Here is an 18,797-nt window from a genome sequence, read left to right on the forward strand (position 1 = left end):
GCTTTCTTCAATTTGTTGCATTGTTGACGGACTGTGTAGTACATAAACAATTTTAGTACGTATGTTCCTTAAGCCTTGATATTATTTCTGGGATATTATTAAAGACTTTATTGCTATTTTGTACAGATTGCATGACGTGAAAGCATAAAGGGGAGGTCGTGTCTGGCCGCTTTGTAAGTATAAAGTTTAAGATCAATTTGGATACTAAAGCCTCTAAAAGGAAATGTATCAGTTAACCATTTTTGGTTACGTAAATTATAGTTTCAACATATATCCTATTTTCATGAAGCTCATATCAACTTCATCGGCTTTCTCATGAATCGCTCTTAGCACAGAACGTTGGCAGGTCTAACCGGCGTGAAGTAGCAGTCACATTAACATCTGTAACATTTATCTGAACCTTTTTTTATATCTGATGAACAACACAATGCAAAGTAAACTAATTTCTGGCTTTATAGAGTGCCTTATTCAAATTGAAATGCGAATAGGACGATGCTGTTGAAATTTCCTGTTTGATATTCGGGAGGTTCCGGATACGAGCAAACGATGACATTGTTGATACACAGTAGGTCACGACACCTTCCTTCAACATTCGTCCCAGTTTATTATAACTTCATAACATATAAGCCATATTCATATACATCAGCGCCTGAATACTAGCACAAATCTTCCGCGCTGATTAACTACATATAATTCATATTTCATTTCGTGACGTTTCACTGCCATCATTGGATGATGTTGGCGAAGAATATCCCTCTTTGTATAAAAAGTAATGTAACGCTCATTCCTTGCCACTTGCAACAAGTTCACAGGAATGCCAATAGAGGCGCCACTTGACTTGCATTTACTCTGACCGTAGAGTGATAACATAAGGGAATGATGTGTGTGTGTGTGTGCGTGCGTCCTTGCACGTGGGTTTGTCTTACCAGAACTTTTTAAGATCACATCGAATATATTTAGCGAAATCATGGATCATAAGTGCCGCTCAAGAGCTACAATGCATACAAATCAATCACAATGAACTAAGCTAAGTGTGACCAAGTACGATGTTGATAATAGCAACTATTTCAAGTTGACATTTCAGGAAGCTTTGTGCCAGTTTCAAATAACATAATGACTTTCCGTAAATTATTTGTTTCCATGAAGACGCCTAAGAATTCTCCTTGTATTTCTCACTTCTATCTGCTGAATATGAGGACTTGAGGACTTGCGACAGTATAAAATAGGAGAGTGTACAGTTTCGTAGGGGTACAATATTTGATAGAGCCAACGAATAAATCTCTTTACCATGCCATACATAATCGTATGCCACCAGAATAATTTAGGTTGCTTGGTTGTACAGTGGCAATATATTATAAATGACGGGTCGGCAATCAATACATCATATGAGTGTAAAATGCATGGGATTTGTACAACCGAACCTGATTGATAGTATCGGGGTCCCACGTGACCGTCAATTAGACACAACATGTGAAGCTCCGTACCACTGAAGTACATTCATCGGTTTTATGCTGCAAGGGCCCAGAGTGTCATAAAATCTGCTCAAGTGACATATTTCAGATCATAATAATTTTATTGTGGCTACATGTCAACTGTAAGGACGAAGTTCCTGGTTTAAATAAAGGGATTAGAAATGAGTTCTCTCACTCTGGATACTCAGCATAGCCTTGGGCAATAAGAACAGGAATATACTGGGAAAATTTGATAGTCAGTATTTGATGATTCCTCCATATCCAGGAGATAATCTCTGGAAATTCGGAGGGGGTAAATATTTTCGTTGAATTCAAAGTCGAAGTCACATTGCGACTGACTGTCAGTCAGTCAGTCAGTAAGTCTTGGTGTCGAGTCCCATCTGAGGCTCATGACCAGATATTTATTACTCTTTGACAGTTACGGTCTTGATTTTGTGGGGCGTCCTCTCTGACGAGAGGACGGGTCTGTCTTTTGTATATGCTGCTGGTGCTTGCCAGCGCAGTCTTTGTCGGGTCCGAGTCCCTTGGGACTCGTGACCATATTTTGCTGTCTCAGATTTGAGACTTCCTTTTTTGTCGCCTTCTACGACTGAGGGTCACGGTGGAGGTATTCGACCCCACCTCCACGTTGAAGGGTCGAATGTTAAGATAGAAGTGTGTTTCACCGACCGGAAAGAAGTTATATTGTGCAAATGCGGACATAAATACTTCTAATTATCTTTAAAATTAACCAAAGGGATTAGTGCTTAAATCATCTGATTCAGTATAAGTACTCTCTGAATAAATGGGGACTGCATAAAGATTCTGCCGATATTTCTAATATTTAGTTTAAAGACTGTAATTGCAATGCGGACAACTGCATGCCAAATATTCGTCTGTTCTCCACAGGCCTACTCTTAAACCTGGTTTGTTCAAGTTCATTAAAATATTTATATTTGTACGTGGACGCTGAAATTTGCAATCACATAACAGTAAAACGAATGAGTACACTCATCATAGCTCGGCAGGTCGGGGGCACGCAGAAGCTTAGTTGGTTGAGGCATTATACTACAAGCCGAAAGGTCGCGAGTTCGACTTCAATTAACTTAATCTTCCCAGTCTCACTATGGCCCTTGAGACGACTCAGCCTCTGACATAAATGAGTACCAGGAATCTTCCTGTGGGTAAAGGGCGGCCGGCGAGTAAGGCTGACAATTTCATTGCCATCTGTGAGCCGATTACCTAGAAAATGTGGGATCCTCGACGTCTCTCAGCTCATTTAGTGTTCGATTAAGATAATACGGAGCCTTTTCGACGTCAAAGGAGAAAGAGAAAACCAGTTGCTGAATTTCGTGTTTAAAAATTTAAATTCCGTACAGAAATCTTCAGGATCTATGATGAGAACGTTACTGTACTTATGAGCTAAGCTGGAACTAACATCTGTTCTTCGTAAAGCAGGCAAATGTATAGATTTTCTTTCTCCACACTTGTTCTGAGAACCAAAACTGTATGCAAACTGTATACAATGACACTAACAAATGCATAAAGTGCAAGCAATTAAATAGAAAATAAATATTACACCTAAGGTTTGAAACAAGACACTCCTACCGCTTCTTGATGCTTGTCATACCTCCTCGTTCAAACATACCTGCAGCAATTGCTGTGTGTCTGACATATCTATGTATTTGACATTCTTAGAAGCATCTTCTCAAGAGAGGATGAATAAGTAATTAAATTACCAACTCGACTTTAAAACTTGAGGTAAGATACCGGGTGTTAGTAAATGGAATAATAATATACAGAGATTAGTGGGACTATGTTCTAATTTATAACTGATTAGGAAAATAAGTGGTATCTTCAGAAACCGCTTTCATCACTGGTTTTCTGGGAGAATGACGGGTTACTGAAAATTAATTCGATAAACCAAGCCTCCTTTCGAGTCTCCTCCATTCTGTAGGCTAGTATGAATTTGTCACCTGTGTATTCAACTTAAAAATATTACGAGCGTATATTGAGTGACGCGCTTTCTTTGCCAAATTGCTGTAGCGGGAACGCTCTTCCGCTGATATTGCTCACGGGTCGCTCTGGGAAAACTTGGAAAAAAATTAAACGACATGAACCTTTGTGTTTGTATTTCTATCTTTCATCCTTTCTCTTCTTCATATTTTCTTACAGTTTCTTCTCTTTTCTACTTATTAAATCCGTTCTTTTTCTTAATTTCTTTGTTATTTCTATGTTCCCCCTTTCTATAAATATTATTTCATTAGATTTCCTGCTTTTGACTAATATAATTCAGCCTTTAAAGTACTTCGTATTGATCTATTTCAAGAATATCACGACCCTTGCAATGCAAGTATCTTTTACATTACGAAAACAGAAATATCTGACTTGTGATACATTCAAGTTTGGCGAAACACAGACTGATATAGGGAGTTTTTTTTTTCTTTGGCACTACAGCCCCAGTGGGCCTAGGCCTACCTCCATGAACTTCTCCGTTCACTTCAGTGATATAGGGAGTTAGAGATTGTAAAATACTTGTTTAGTGTTCCAAGCCCATGGTTCAAACAGATTACAACATAAAAGCTCAGATTTTAATGTCTGACGGCAGTAAATATTGAGATTACGGTAGCAAAGGATGCGACACTGAATAGTCTGGTAGATGTTTATCAGGGTTTAAGAGGAACTCACTACATCCATGGCCATAGTAATTCTTCTACCATTAAGATGCAAGTAGCAAGTTCTTCCCGACCTGATAATAGCCATTTCTACATGACCTGGTGTCATATTGCAGAAACCCGTATTTTTGTTTTCTAATCTGATTTTTATACGAATATGCTTGATAACAGATTACTTGGTTGGGATCGAATAATCCGTTGGAGCTCGATTAACATGTTATTCGATTAATCGTCGGTGGCCTGTTTACATATGTTGGAGCGAAGAGCGTTAGCAGTACGTATGACGCGTCGCAGTGTAAGGTTTGGCATCGAGTTGATTGAGAACGGTCTGCGCTAATGAGAACTGATGGGAAGTGTTGACAAGATTCATGCGCGAGGTCACCTCTGCAACATTCTGAGATGGGAGAGGTAATTGTAAATACACACCAGAGCACCAGTTGCTGTAGTTTGTGCTCACACTGCAACGTTTCATATTCAGCTGTCTCATTTAATTTTAATTAAGAAAACTCTGTACAATAGAAGATAACACCAGTGTAATGAATTCACAGGAATTTTCATTTTGCCTCTTCAGATAATATTTAGAAATTAGGCTTCTACATCCAACGAAGAGCACATGATCGTTAAAAATTTCATTACTAATTCTTTCTTCAGCCTACTCATCCATGAACACTGGTCCCTGTTGGAAACTGCAAAAGGAATCACAACAGTTTATATTGTAGGATTTCAAGTTCTTACAGCGGTGATTATTAAGAGTTCTATCTTATGGCATATAACGCTATGTAGTCCGTTGAAAGTCAACAGATGTTTCAAAGGAACATTTCGCCTCAGTCTTTAGGGTCTATGTTTCAAACAAATTTATTGTTTGGCCTATAATTCGAACCTAAAAATGGAAGCGCCAGACATATCCCTCAGAAATGTCGGTTGACTTTTAAAACTACACGGTGTTTTATCCCAGGAGATACAAATCTTCAGAGGACATTTTATTCAGAAAGTTATTATTCATTAACAGCTTATCGCAGAATTCTGAATTCCATGATTCAGCTCTATTGTTTGTTTTCAAACCGTTACTTTGTTAACGTATCCGGGACAAATGCCGGATTTACTGTCACCAAGAAATCACATGCTCTTTGCAGGTGATCAGTAGAACTGTGAAGAAACTAGTAAATTTGTATATATATATGTTAGTAGATGATAAGTTTTATAGACTGCTAGCCGTTAAAGTGACTTGTCTCAGTTCCTTTTCTAGACCACACTTTTTTTTCGGAAACTGTTTGCTTTCTTCGAACGGATGAACGGATGAACGGATGAACGGCTGTCACTGCTAGATCCCGGTCTGCAGCCAGGCCTGGTTATGAGACACCCATTTCCAAAGTCCAGGTCCTCTCTTATGGATCTTGTTTGCTCAGGAGACCTGCATGGAACGGGATTTCTCAGAGAGAGAGAGAGAGACCACCCGACTAGGATCACGGTTTGAGGCTTCCCCTTCCAAGAAGCCTAGCGAAGTACAATTCTCCAATTTACAAGAACGGCGATAAAACTGACTGTAGTAATTATCGGGGGATATCACTGCTATCAACTCCATACAAAATTTTATCCAATATTCTTCTCTTAAGGGTAAGTCCACATATAGATGAAATTGTTGGGGATCATCAGTCTGGGTTTCGATCTAACAGATCAACTATTGATCAGATCTTTTGCATTCGTCAGATACTAGAGGAAAAAAAATGGGAACAATGAGGCCGTACATAATGCATTCATAGATTTCAAGAAAGCCTATGATTCAGTTAAGAGGGAAGTATTGTACAACATTCTCATAGATTTTGGGATGCCCATGAAACTAGTTTGGCTGATTAAAATGTGTTTAAATGAACCGTATAGTTTTATCGGTAAATATTTTCTCTATAATTTTCATATCCAAAATAGTGTAAAATAAAGTGGTGATTCATTGTCACTCCTTTTCAACTTTTTTTTTTTCCTTGGCACTACAGCCCCAGTGGGCCTAGGCCTACCTCTATGAACTTCTCCTTTCACTTCGGTTTTTTTAGATCTTACACATTCGGTAGGACCCCTTGGGCGGGTGATCAGCTCGTCGCAAGGCCTCTACCTGTATACAAACACAGAAAAACGCACACACACAAACTAAACTTCCATGCCCTGAGTGGGATTCGAACCCACGATCGCGGTTGTCAAGCGGGAGAAGACAGTACATGCCTTTGACCGCTCGGCTACCGTGACCGGCTCCTCTACAACTTTGCTATAGAATATGCCATTAGGAAGGTCCAGGAAGACCAAGTGGAACTAATATTAAATGGGACACATCAGCTGCTAGTCTATGCTAATAATGTGAATCTATTGAGAGGTAACATCCCATTTCTGACATAAGTTGTCACGTGTTTGAGTGGCTGTAGTTGGGTTTTGGATTGGTAATTGGATTTACTGGAAAATAGATCATAACTTTAAGTAATTACAGCGCTATCGCTAATTCACTCTTCGCAGTTCACTGCAGCACACACTTAAGTCTTCTCAGTTGGCTGTGTTCACCGGTTGCGGGGCAACGGCTTCAACAACATCCTCTCGTTCCGTGCTCACGTTTTTACCGGCTGGCGACTGTCCCACAACTATCTACTCTCGACTTCACTCGACTACACCAACTACGTAAAATCAAATCAATCTGACGAGTGGTATAGTCTGGGAGAGGACCACATAGAAAACACATCTTCCAATAGCACTTCCACTCCTGCGCACGGGCCTCTGTCAAGCAAGCATTTCTACTACTGTTGCGTATTTACGACGCTATTGCTTATCAATGGACATTCTCTCTTTTCTGTTTCACAGTCGTTGCCTAGCAATGGGCCTGTATTCCATAATGTCATAAAGAAAAACACAGAAACCTTATTTGAAGTTATTAATGAGGTTTGTTTGGAAGTAAACGTAGAGAAAACCAAGTAAATGTTGCTTGCTCCTCACCAGGGTGCAGGGCAGATTGATGACATGAAAACAGCTGACAGATCATTTAAAATGACACACAATTAAAATATTTGGGAACAGCAGTAAGAAATCGAAATTTGATTCAGGAGGAAATTAAGAGGGATTGAATTCGAGTAATGATTACTACCATTGAGTCCAGAAACATTTGTCCTCTCTTCTGTTATTTAAATTCGTAAAAATTAGAATTTACAAAATGTAATTTTGCCTGTGGTTCTGAATGGGTGAGACATTTAGTCTCCGACATTACGAGAGCAACACGGACTGAGGGTGTTCGAAAACATTGTGCTGAGGAGAATATTTGAACCGAAGAGAGGAGAAGTGATAGGAGACTGGAGAAAAAGCGCATAACGAGGAGCTTCATAAATTTTACTCTTCGCCAAGTATAATTAGAATGATCAAGTTAACGAGGATGAGATGGGGACGGAACGTAGCACGAATGAGGGAGAAGAGGATTGAGTATAGGTTATTGATAGGAATATCATAGAGAGATAGGGTGGTGTGGTATGGACTGTATTGATATGGTTCAGGATAGGGGCCAGTGGTGTGCTTTTGCGTAAACGGTAATAATCCTTCGGGCTCCATAAAAATATTGGGAAATTCTTGAGTCTCTGCACAACTGGCGGCTTCTCAAGTAGGGCTAAACTCCATGGAGTCAGTCACTCATAACTCCACTCCCCCATACGTCTTTATGGCGTGGTGTATAATTAATTGGGCACTGGGACTTCACATTTTACCTTTACTATATTTCACTTCAGTCTGTTTTTTCTTTAAAAATTAAGAAACTCTAGATTCATAAGGAAATTTTTATATCGAATTATTATTAATATATATGGAATTTATTCTCATCGACATGGATAAACTCACGCTAATAAAACTATTTTATGTATCATATATGACTTACAGGCTCTCTTCTAGTAGGCCTCTAGCCAACCAATGAAAACATCTTTTACTAAATTATAATCTCAACTGTTCTGAGGCGTTGATAGAGAGATTGTGTTTGTTTTGGTAAGTTATGAATCAGCAGTTCTGTTTAATCTTACTTCTTCAGTGCCATNCTGGATGCAATATGAGAGTTGCTAACGTCAGTAGAAGCACGCAGTAGCGTAGTAGCTTGAGGCACTATGCTAGAAGCCAGAAGGTAGGAGGTTCGAATCTTGATGAGGTGGATTTTTTCAATTTACCTAATCCTTCCAGCCACACTATGGCCCTTTGGTCGACTCAGCTTCTAACACAAATTAGTACCAGGAATATTCTTGGGGGTAAAGGGCGGCCGGCATGTAAGGCTGGCAACTTTACCGCCATCTGTGAGCCGATTGTGTAGAAAATATGGGAGCCTCGACGTCCCACAACCCTGTGGGCCTTCATGGCCTGTTACAAGGATAGCTTTACTTTTGTTTTAGTCCTCTTCATAGGCACCAGGCACGCGTAAATTATTTACGAGATAGTTGATCCCGATCAGTAATGCGATCAGTATTAAGTGAATGAACTATGAAATTGGAAAAGGGCACGGCGATTTAATGAATATTAAAAGAGGCTCGCTTCAAAATTTGGGAACCTTTCTCTTAATTGAAACTGTTATAGGGAGGAATCACTTGGGAGACCTACGAGTAAAATGGGGGACACTAAACCATAAAATTAATATTTCGATATGGAGTGTGAAGACGTTATAAGTGTTTATCTGTAAGGGAGAGGGGCCAGTGTGACCATTGTAATGATATTTAGTTCTTCTGCTAAAATGAACTGGCCAACTTGTCAATTTAAGTAGGACTTTGATTTATGGAGTCTCTTAGATATTATCTTCCCACTTGGACCTCCGTCTAGCAAATGACAGCCTACTAGCCTTTTTCTTTGCTAAAAAAGTGTAACCACCCTAAAATAATCTTCTCTACTCTTGGTCCCGGGGGAGGGGCACGCGATAGATTAGTTAGTTGAGGCACTATGCTACAAATCGTAAGGTCGCGGGTTCAAGTCCCGATTAGGTCATTGCATTTTTTTTTTCAATTGACCTAATCCTTCTGGGCGTACTATGGCCCTGGGGTCGACTCAGCCTCTAACTGAAATGAATACCAAGAATATTCTTGTGGGTAAAGGGCGGCCGGCGTGTAGAGCTGACAACCTTGCCTCCATCTATGAGCCGATTATCTAGCAATTGTGGGAGCCTCAACATCTCACAACCCTATGGACCCCCACGGCCTGTTACAGGGATACCCTTACATTTTACTTTACTGTTGGTCCGTAGTAATTGACTGCCCTCAAATCTGTGTCCGAAGTGACGTGTAAGAAGTTCCTGAACTGCAGGAAATTTAATTAAGGACGAAGAAGAGACTAAAATCTGTATATCCCCAATATAGAACATCAGCAGTCAAGGTTAGGGTCGTTATTTTCTTTTACCACAAATATTCCCTGTTGCCTCAGATTAGGCTGGGGCCACACGAGGGCGTCCGTTGTAACGAACGTCGTGACGTCCGTTGTAGAAATAAACAAAAGATGCAAATGCTATGCTTTCTTCTGGCTCCATTGCAGACAAAAAACTACGCACCGCATTCTGCAACTGTGTGGTGTCCTCAGCAACGTCCGTCATAAAGTACGTTCGTTACAACGGACGCATTTTGTGCGCTCTTGAGGCCCCAGCCTTAAGGTCCCAGCCTTAAGGTAAAGGAATTAGCTTGGGCACTCTTCGAACTTGAAGCTGGCTGCAGCAGGTTCCTCCAAAGAGTTGGAAACAATCTACCAGACTAAATTGTGTCATAATATTGTATTGCCGCATCCTGTTACACTGTTTACTTCCCAGTCTTACGTCCGACAAAGCTATCGCCTTCACAAATTTTAATAGTTTTAAAACACACGCAACGAAGAAGACAACAAGGAGGAGCATAACACACCAACACACACACATCAGAGGGACCGCGTATACATCAGAAACCAGTGAAAGCAGTGATTTCCTCATTAGATATATTTTTAATATCTTGTGATGTCCATGTTGGCCCAAACATGTACTGTATTTTAAGACTATTTTAGACTTGTAAATGTGATTAGTTTTGTGGAACGTAGTGTTGCACGTAAGACTGTGAGTGATCGACGCAAGGACATGGTGTCACTTCACAGTTACGGTCGTGAAAATCTTAGTTTTTGTATAGTATTCATCTTGATGTTCCACAAGAATTCCTTGTTCAGGTTGACGACTATTTACTTGAATATTTGAATATTTGAATAACTGAATACTTGAATACTTCCGGTTTAATTTACCGGAATTTGATGCCTTGGTCCTTCAGTCCAGCATCCCCCTGAAATTACAATTCCTATGGTACAGAACACACTAATATTTTAGTTATGATTATCCTATTGCTACTCCTACTTCTCCGCTTATCTCAGTTTATTTGTACTTTACACTTCTTTTTGTACCATCCTGTCCTATTTCTTTTTATATTTAATTGTATATATATCCTATATAGGTCACACCTTTTCTATATTGCTCTCTAAACTTGCATTCTACTGTCCTCCTGAAGGATATTTATGCATTGGTATTCTTGAAGTTCGCCGGTCACGGTAGCCGAGCGGTCTAAGGCATGTACTGTCTTCGCTCGCTCGGAAGCCGGGATCGTGGATTCGAATCTCACTCAGGGCATGGATGTTTAGTGCGTGTGTGTGCGTTTTTCTGTGTTTGTGTACAGGTAGAGGCCTTGACACGAGCTGATCACCCGCCCAAGGAGTCCTACCGTATGTGTAAGATCTAGAAAAATCGAAGTGAACGGAGAAGTTCATGGAGGTAGGCCTAGGCCCACTGGTGCTGTTGTGCCAAGGAAAAAAAAATTCTTGAAGCTTTCGTCTGAAATTTGGGGCCCTCAAATTATTTCCTTCATATCTCAGTGTGTAGTTTTAAAATTTTTCTTTGCTACATACGGAATAAATCTCCTGTTCCCGTTTCCTCCTAACCTCCGTTAGTATCCAGGCTCCTATTCTCTGCCATATTCTTCCCCTATCTTCAGCTGTAGACATTCCTTGTTCTCCCAGGGGGTGATTTAGCTTCTCAGTAAGGACTCTGACCAATGGAGTAAGACCTGTTTCTTACTGCAGTTATAATGGCAACATAACTAACATACATTGTTATTATTATTATTATTATTATTATTATCATCATTATTATAGAAAAATTAAATTTTAATGTACTACACACCAGGCATCTTCACCCAGACATTTTGTTTTTAATAAATGTTTATAAGAGACTTATATCTTGTCCCAGTTATGGAAACAGTTCATATTGGTATTCCTGCTAGGAACATACGTAACCTTTCTATTTTCAGTTGGTCGTCCAGTCGCTGTCCTTCAGATGGATGTGCTTTTGCTGGTAATGCAGTTTTAAATCGATAAATATTTAAAAAAAATGTTTCCATTTAAATAACTGATTGATATTAGTCACTTGTTCTGTAGTAGTACTTATTGCTGTTTGTTACTTAGTGTCAGTTCTGACTGTAATGGACAGGTTTCAAATTCAGCGTGTAGATAAATTCAATTCAATTCATGTTTATTTACGTGCAATAACTTAACAGCACAGTGGCCAATTACAAAGTTGGCACGAGTATATAAGGTACAGAAAATAATTAAAACAAAATACAAATATGACAAATAAATATGTGAGCATAAATCTAAAGAAGACTGAAATATATACATACATTTATGAAATATTATGAGTGTTGCTAATACTGCTAGTAACTAAATACTAAGATAAGACAACTGGGAGTAATAGCATAACATTAATAACAAGTCAATAAATTAAAACCAATTACATAACAAAATTAAAGTTAGCCGAGGTATACACATTTGTAGTTAATGAAAACACTAATCAAGTAACACTGTAAAAGGTTTGGTACATGCTTGTAAAATATGATTCAGAGAAACCGCTCCGTCTGCAAATATGTCGAGATCTTTACCCACCACGTTGGTAGCAAGGGCGCACCGAGAAGAGGAACAGTGTATTTTTGAGGGACGAACGCTAAAAGTAGAGAAGTCTCGAACATGGCAAGTAGGAACACGAAGACTAAATAGCTAAATAATTTAATTTCGTAATAATATTATGGGTCATTATGTTACGAAATCAACGTTTTAAGACGTAAAGCATTCAACTGAATTTTATTACTTATTTAATTATTAATCATAACGGAATGCAGGATATTTCCTCCGAAGGAACAACTTCCATAACACTGTTCACGTCATGCTGCAGCGGTTTACAATCTGAAACCAGATTCCTGGAATAAACCATAAACTTACAAATATTTTGATTTTACTTCACAATTTTGTTGTAGAATTACTGGCAGGATAAATTGGCACTGGGCTTTGCATTCATTCAGTTAGAACTTCTATTTTCATTTAGATTATAGTAGGCTTACATTATCTGCTTGTTGTGTTTACATAACAATTTAATTAATTCAACTATTACCTGTGCCCTGGATCATTTTTTTTTAAACGATTCACTATTTGGGCTCAGTTCTTATGCCTAACGGCTTTCTCAGATTCTTAGACTAGTACTTTATTCACTCATGTAGATCACGCGTAACAGCTTTGATATTATGTGCCTAATATTTTCTAAGTTTTCCTTTTATCGCACGACGGAGCAGTGAGGTCCAGGGCCTGCTTTCTGGGTTTTGGGATCTTATTTAGGCCTATAGACACCTGATAGGACTCCTAGAACGGGGGAGCGGCCCTCCATGAGGCCTTTTCTTACACAGAGCAACACAGACACAGAAGAAACGCACGCAGATATCCATACGCCTACTGAGACAGACTCCCAGTGCTCTAGCGGTTTAACGCAGCACGCGCTTTAGACTGCAAGACCATTGTGATCAGCAAGAAACCAACCCTAAACCTCGGCCTGTAGCGAAGAATGATTCTCAACGCAGCTAATAATAAAACCTCTGGGCACGATTCTGCCAGCTATATCCCCCCTCAATCTTCGCATATAAGCCTGTTATCCTGAACTTATTGAAAATTGCTTTTCACAAGAATGAAGACTATATTCTTCCCATATATGACTGATTAATGACTGATTAAATTATTAAAGAATAAATTGTCTTGTCTGGTTTAAAACTCTCCAGGGCCCACGGTAATCCGTATCGTGATGGACACAGTAGTTTCGGCGTTACCTGCCGGCAAAACGGAAAATTAAAGCAGGTCTGTTATTAAAGTGGTATCTTATCATGTAAAATTAAATTTATGGTAGTTTATGATGTAAAATTAAATTAATCTATGATAAAATATATTTACACGCCCCCATTCTCCGGTGTACCTACAGTTTTCACATGCACTGATTGTGTCTCTCACTCAACCCTTGGCACAGAGAGAGACAGCGACAGAGGTGTGCTTATAACCTCTGCATGTCACCACGGATCCTCGTGTGACAGGAAAAATAAACACACTTGTCCAACGCAAACACAAGCAAATCCTGTTTGTTATGTATAGCCAACCTCCCTCACCCCATGTTGTATTATGGCCTATAAATCTTCAATGATGAGTCTAGTAAAGCCCTGACGGCAATTATTCCATATAAACAAACAAACCTTTCGGTATGTACAGATCTGGTCGAGCTACGTAAAAAGCCACTGATGCAATAGAAAATAACTGAACTTTCTCTTGCGCCAACTATTTTCTAGCAATTCCGAATATTGTCCTCGGACTCAATAAAAGTATATAGATCTACATGGCCTATACTGTATGAGTATGAGGGGTGAGCCATAAAACTGGCCCTAGCACTGCGACCTTCAATGGTCTATTGTGCTTATAAATGTGGAAGGCTTCTCGATTTTGCGTGTCATCCTTGCGCAGGCGCCGTGCTAATCTTCTCTGTATCGTTCCAATTGTAGTATAAGCACCGCCGAAGTGAGTACGGCCTATACTGTAAGTTCGGATGAATCGGATCTCACAGAGGGAAGTCATCCAGTGCGCCATACTCAGTGGCTGACAAATTACCCCTATTCCCAATAACATATATTTCTTCTATTGTGACTGCGCTCCAACCTGAAATGCTGGCTCGAATTATGTAAAGGCTGCAAACGGCCCTATTGAACCGAAAGCATGTGAATGAATGGGACCACCACTCCTTTTCACAGTAGAGCAATTCTAGTTACTAGGGTTGAATATGGTCGGACCACCCATTGATTCCTTGTTATTACCCTTAAATTTTTGTGACGCATGCATTTTTGTGATATTTAGAAAATTTTCATTGTATGCTTAAATTTTTTTAAATTCGTTTAGTAGGGGGTGGAGTCAAACTGGATCCAATCGGCACGGCGGTCACTGATTGGCCTATTGTAGCCTGCCCCGGGTGATTATGATCATTATGATTTTGGAGAATTTGGTGCAATGAAGATTGGCAGGGGAATCCGAAGTACTCGGAGAAAACCCGCCCCAGCGCCACTTTGTTCACCATAAATCCCACTTGAGAGGACCCGGGATAGAACCCGGGCCACCGAGGTAGGAAGCCAGCGACTAACCGCTTGAGCTATGGCGCGGCCTTCGTGTGTGTGCCTTCTCGGTAAGTTTCCAGAGTTTATGCATGCACACTGCCGTCTACAACTGCTCCGTTGAATAGAATTTAAGTAGGGCTATTGCTGGAAGTCTCATTTAAAAACAAAATAAACTTAACGGAAAGATTAACTTTGTAAATTTTCCCAGAGCAGTTTCCTTCACCCGAGCTGTTTCACTGATACATAACAGTCCACTAATAATGGATTTGGCGCTCAGAATTCGTCAGTATATGCTTTAATTTCACTAGCACTAGCAAGAAATTTCAAATCGGTATAATATGTATGCGTTAATTTCAATGTTAACATCAACTAATATTAGAAACATAATTATTTAAGCTTATCTTAAAATACTAGCCTGAAAACAAAAATGTGTCACTCTAACATACACTTGTTTCCACGCAACATTTTTTCTTCCTCATGCTCACTGATGTCCACAGAAACATTCAGATGGCAGCAGCGATCACAACGCCATCCGTAGCATTGGCAGCGGAGCTCTAGCTAACCAAAAGCAGCCCCATTCGCCCGAACTTACCTTATATACGTACTCCTACTGCATGGTTCATACGGCTACTCAGATCGGTGCCTGGTCTCGCCATGGCTCAAGCGGATAGTCGCTGGCTTCCCACTGCGGCGGCCCGGGTTCTCCCGGGTCCTATCAAGTGGGATTTGTGGTGAACAAAGTGGCGCTGGGGCGGGTTCTCCCCGAGTACTTCGGTTTCCCCTGCCAATCTTCATTCCACCAATTCCTCCACAATCACCCTCACCTATCATCTGGGGCTGATACAGTAGGCCAGAAGTGGCCGCAGTGCAAGGGACTTAATCCCACCCCACTAGCAATAATAGATCGGTGCCTACTGAAAGCGGAGAAACCACCTCCTCATTGGGTTCCTCCAAAACATTGGCAACAATCTAGCAGACCAACTATAACCCAAAATAACTAAAGTCTATATGTCCACCACCGGTAGAGCTTCAAATTGTTACCCATTTACTTAAAGAGAAAACAGTTTTTATTAGAACACATTGCTTTATGTTTTATCGAGTGATTTACTCATTGCTCGATTACTTAATTAACCGTATAGTTTACCACTCACCACTTTGTGGTTGAAACTTTTAACGAAGTAGGGGTTAGTGGTTTATTTTTCGACTATACAAATCAGCGTAGGTAGGATGACTGATGAACAATGAATAAGAAAGGATTTGGAAGGAAGCCATAGTGGCCAAATCGAATTAATATCCTGTCATACTTCAGAGAGTGAGTAGATCCACGATGGGGCTCAGTCAGTGTGCAAACCCAAATTCGAACAGGAAGCCACCCGCATACGAGCCCAGAGAGTTACGCTGCATCACCACACTGGATGACGTATGGAAGTGATGGCGACTATTAATCATCCCAGCAACGAGCAGCGTGTTGTTCACCCAGCATCACTGTAGCCGCATTGCTCTGTCGCCGAAGGTGTCGATCTTGTCCCGAAGCGGGTCCTCCATAAGTGCACTTACATTGCACTGGTGTTCTTGTAATGGTATTTATGGGGCAGAGAAACATGATTCTAGTGCCATAATTTTTCTAAACGAATCTGTAATCACAGCTGCTTGTTTTCTCAATCCTAATTAACTAACCAACTAACTAACTAACTAACTACATGGAACTAGGTCCTTCTTGAGGTGCCATCAGTTGCTTGGGAATAGTCAGAAACATGAAGAGAAGAGGCCATTTTGAAGGACGTGTTTCCACAGGATCTCATAACTCTCTGAATATTGTATGACCAAGGATGGGCAGTTACGTGGGCTCGCGAGTGACGCCACCATCTCGAGAAAGTTCTTCAGAATAAACGTGCTGCCTATTTTTGGATATATTATATTTCCCAAAGTATTATACATACGTTACAAGTATGATTGATACATGAAAAAACTGCAAACTCACCAAGTTTGCGTCGTGATACACCAGTTGGCAGCATGAGTGCAGTGCCTCACAAAATGGCGACGAAGCTGGAGAAGAGTTTCTGTGTGTTGGAATATGCGAGATGTTCGTCTGTTATTGCAGTGCAGCTTGCATTCAGAGCAGAGCGCATAAAAGAACCGCCATGTAAACAGAGCATTCTGCGGTGGTATCGGCAGTATGAGGATACTCGTTGTCTGTGTAAACGGAAAAGCACGGGGCGACCAATATAGTGGTTTGAAAAGGAATGAATCATTTGTACTAACTCTGTATAATAGAAACAAGGTATATGAATACAGAACAGATTCACTTGGAGCAGGATGGAGACCAGTCACGGGTTCTTATGATCTTGGCAATGAGATTTGCGGATTACGTGAAACAAGAGCAATGTATAAGAACTTGTACTTCTTATTTTTTCTAGCATTTTTCATTAAATAATGAAGTTTTGAGGTAAAACATGAAGAAATACGCAATGAAATTTAATTTTCAGAACCCAGCGAATAAAGTCGAATGTCCCAACTAAAGGGGATAATTATTGTCACGTTTCACAGTAACTAAATATGGAGTTCGGATTGGTAATGGGATTTATCGGCCACTTAGGGGTCGTAACTGCAAATTAATTATAACATTATTATTGATTTTCATACTACAAAGTAAACCACGCTGGTCTCTTCAGTCTATCTGCACTAGTCTTCACGGATTTATAACACAGGAACTATATAAGTCTTACTAAATCACACGCTGCCGATACCACTGCACTATAGCATTCAGAAAGTCTTCAAATCACATGTTAAATGTTCACAGGCTGACTTCTTGCACTATTCTGTATTCCTCAAGGTTACTGTTTGCTTGCTGCACTCTTTCAGCTTACCACTGTGCTCCGGCCGCTTCGATGTTTGACTTAGGAATTCTGCTGTTTTATACAGACGCGGCACTAACATGGACCTACAGAAAACATCACGTGATCGCTATAAAGCTAGTTCACTGTCACTCTAGATGAACCTACAGAAAACACATATCACGTGATTTAGACATACTGTTGTATGACGTCACCGCGGACACAAAGAAAACACAACTTCTTCTGTTCTTGAGTGTTTGTATTTCGGACGTAGCCTAGGGATAACGTCCTTCTATTGTTGCGTTTTCGAACATGTTTGCGGAGATGTGGCCTAGCAGCGGGCATTCACGTTACATTATTTCTCTATGTGGACCGAAATGTGGCACTCTTCAGTAATTGATGCTTGTTCAACTCCAATCGAATGAAGTTAGCGAAACAGAAATGCGTCCAGAAGAAGAAAAAGAAGAAGAAGAAGATGATGATGATGAACTGAGATACAGATCCCAGATGTCGAACTTCTGAACAAGTCTTAAAAGCCGATGACACTGGAAGAGTAGCATCGGCCATTCCTGGGAGCTGATTCTTATGCAAACAATCGTATTTCAACATATTCCAGGTTGAATTACTCTCAGATTATTATACCCGAAATTTTTGGTGCAAACAGGGCCAAAGCAAACATAAAAATACGACTTGCGCAATGTTACATGTAGGTCTGACAACTGAAGTCGAGTCAACGAAAGGATCCACACAGATTCTCTCTACCAGCCTCCATAACCTTTGCCTCCCTCAGCGTCCCATTCCCACCCACACCGGTTGCCACTGTCTAGGGGTGTCATACAGTGTACGCAATGTGCGGAACCCTTTACTGCCATCACCTGTATGGTTTCTTTCGTTGGCCTCGCATGTAGGTACGTTATTAAGTTTTTATTAATGGCTTATTTAAAGACGCTTCCAATATCAGTTCTATACCATCGATTGATTGCACGATTAGCGAACAAATTCATTGTTAGGACTGTGAACAGAAGCGGTTGTTGGTTTTCAAGGGCACTATACGAACATTTTTCTAGATGGAGTTTGTATATCTACAAAAAGTCTTATAATTATGGTTCCAGCCTAGGTATGAACCCGGAATCTCCAAAATAAGAAGCAGGAATGCAAACCATTTCACCCCCACGATGAGTTCTCAAGCTATAGTATCTTTGAAAAAAAAAATATAATTCTTAGGCAGACAGATGATTTCCACCCCATCATAACTCTGATAATGGAATCCGGGTTTCCTCAGTCGGCATAGCAAAGGGCTACGAGCTGGACAGCTGGAGTTCGATTCCCGGCAAGGGTAGAATATTTATATCTACTGCACAGCGTTCAGACCGGCTCTGGTGCTCATCACGT

General features: G+C 40.3%; 1 protein-coding gene and 1 non-coding gene across 5 annotated transcripts in view; one reads left to right on the forward strand and one right to left on the reverse strand.

The window, feature by feature from the left end:
- LOC111870049 (insulin gene enhancer protein isl-1) overlaps nucleotides 1-18,797 on the forward strand; it is a 252,674-nt gene that overhangs the window by 92,322 nt on the left and 141,555 nt on the right. The window lies entirely within an intron of this gene.
- Nucleotides 13,886-13,992, reverse strand: LOC111870056. The gene has a single exon (XR_002843786.1). It is a non-coding gene; the product is annotated as a U6 spliceosomal RNA (small nuclear RNA).

This window comes from Cryptotermes secundus, unplaced genomic scaffold (genome assembly GCF_002891405.2).
Source record: "Cryptotermes secundus unplaced genomic scaffold, Csec_1.0 scaffold165, whole genome shotgun sequence".
Lineage (NCBI taxonomy): Eukaryota > Metazoa > Arthropoda > Insecta > Blattodea > Kalotermitidae > Cryptotermes > Cryptotermes secundus.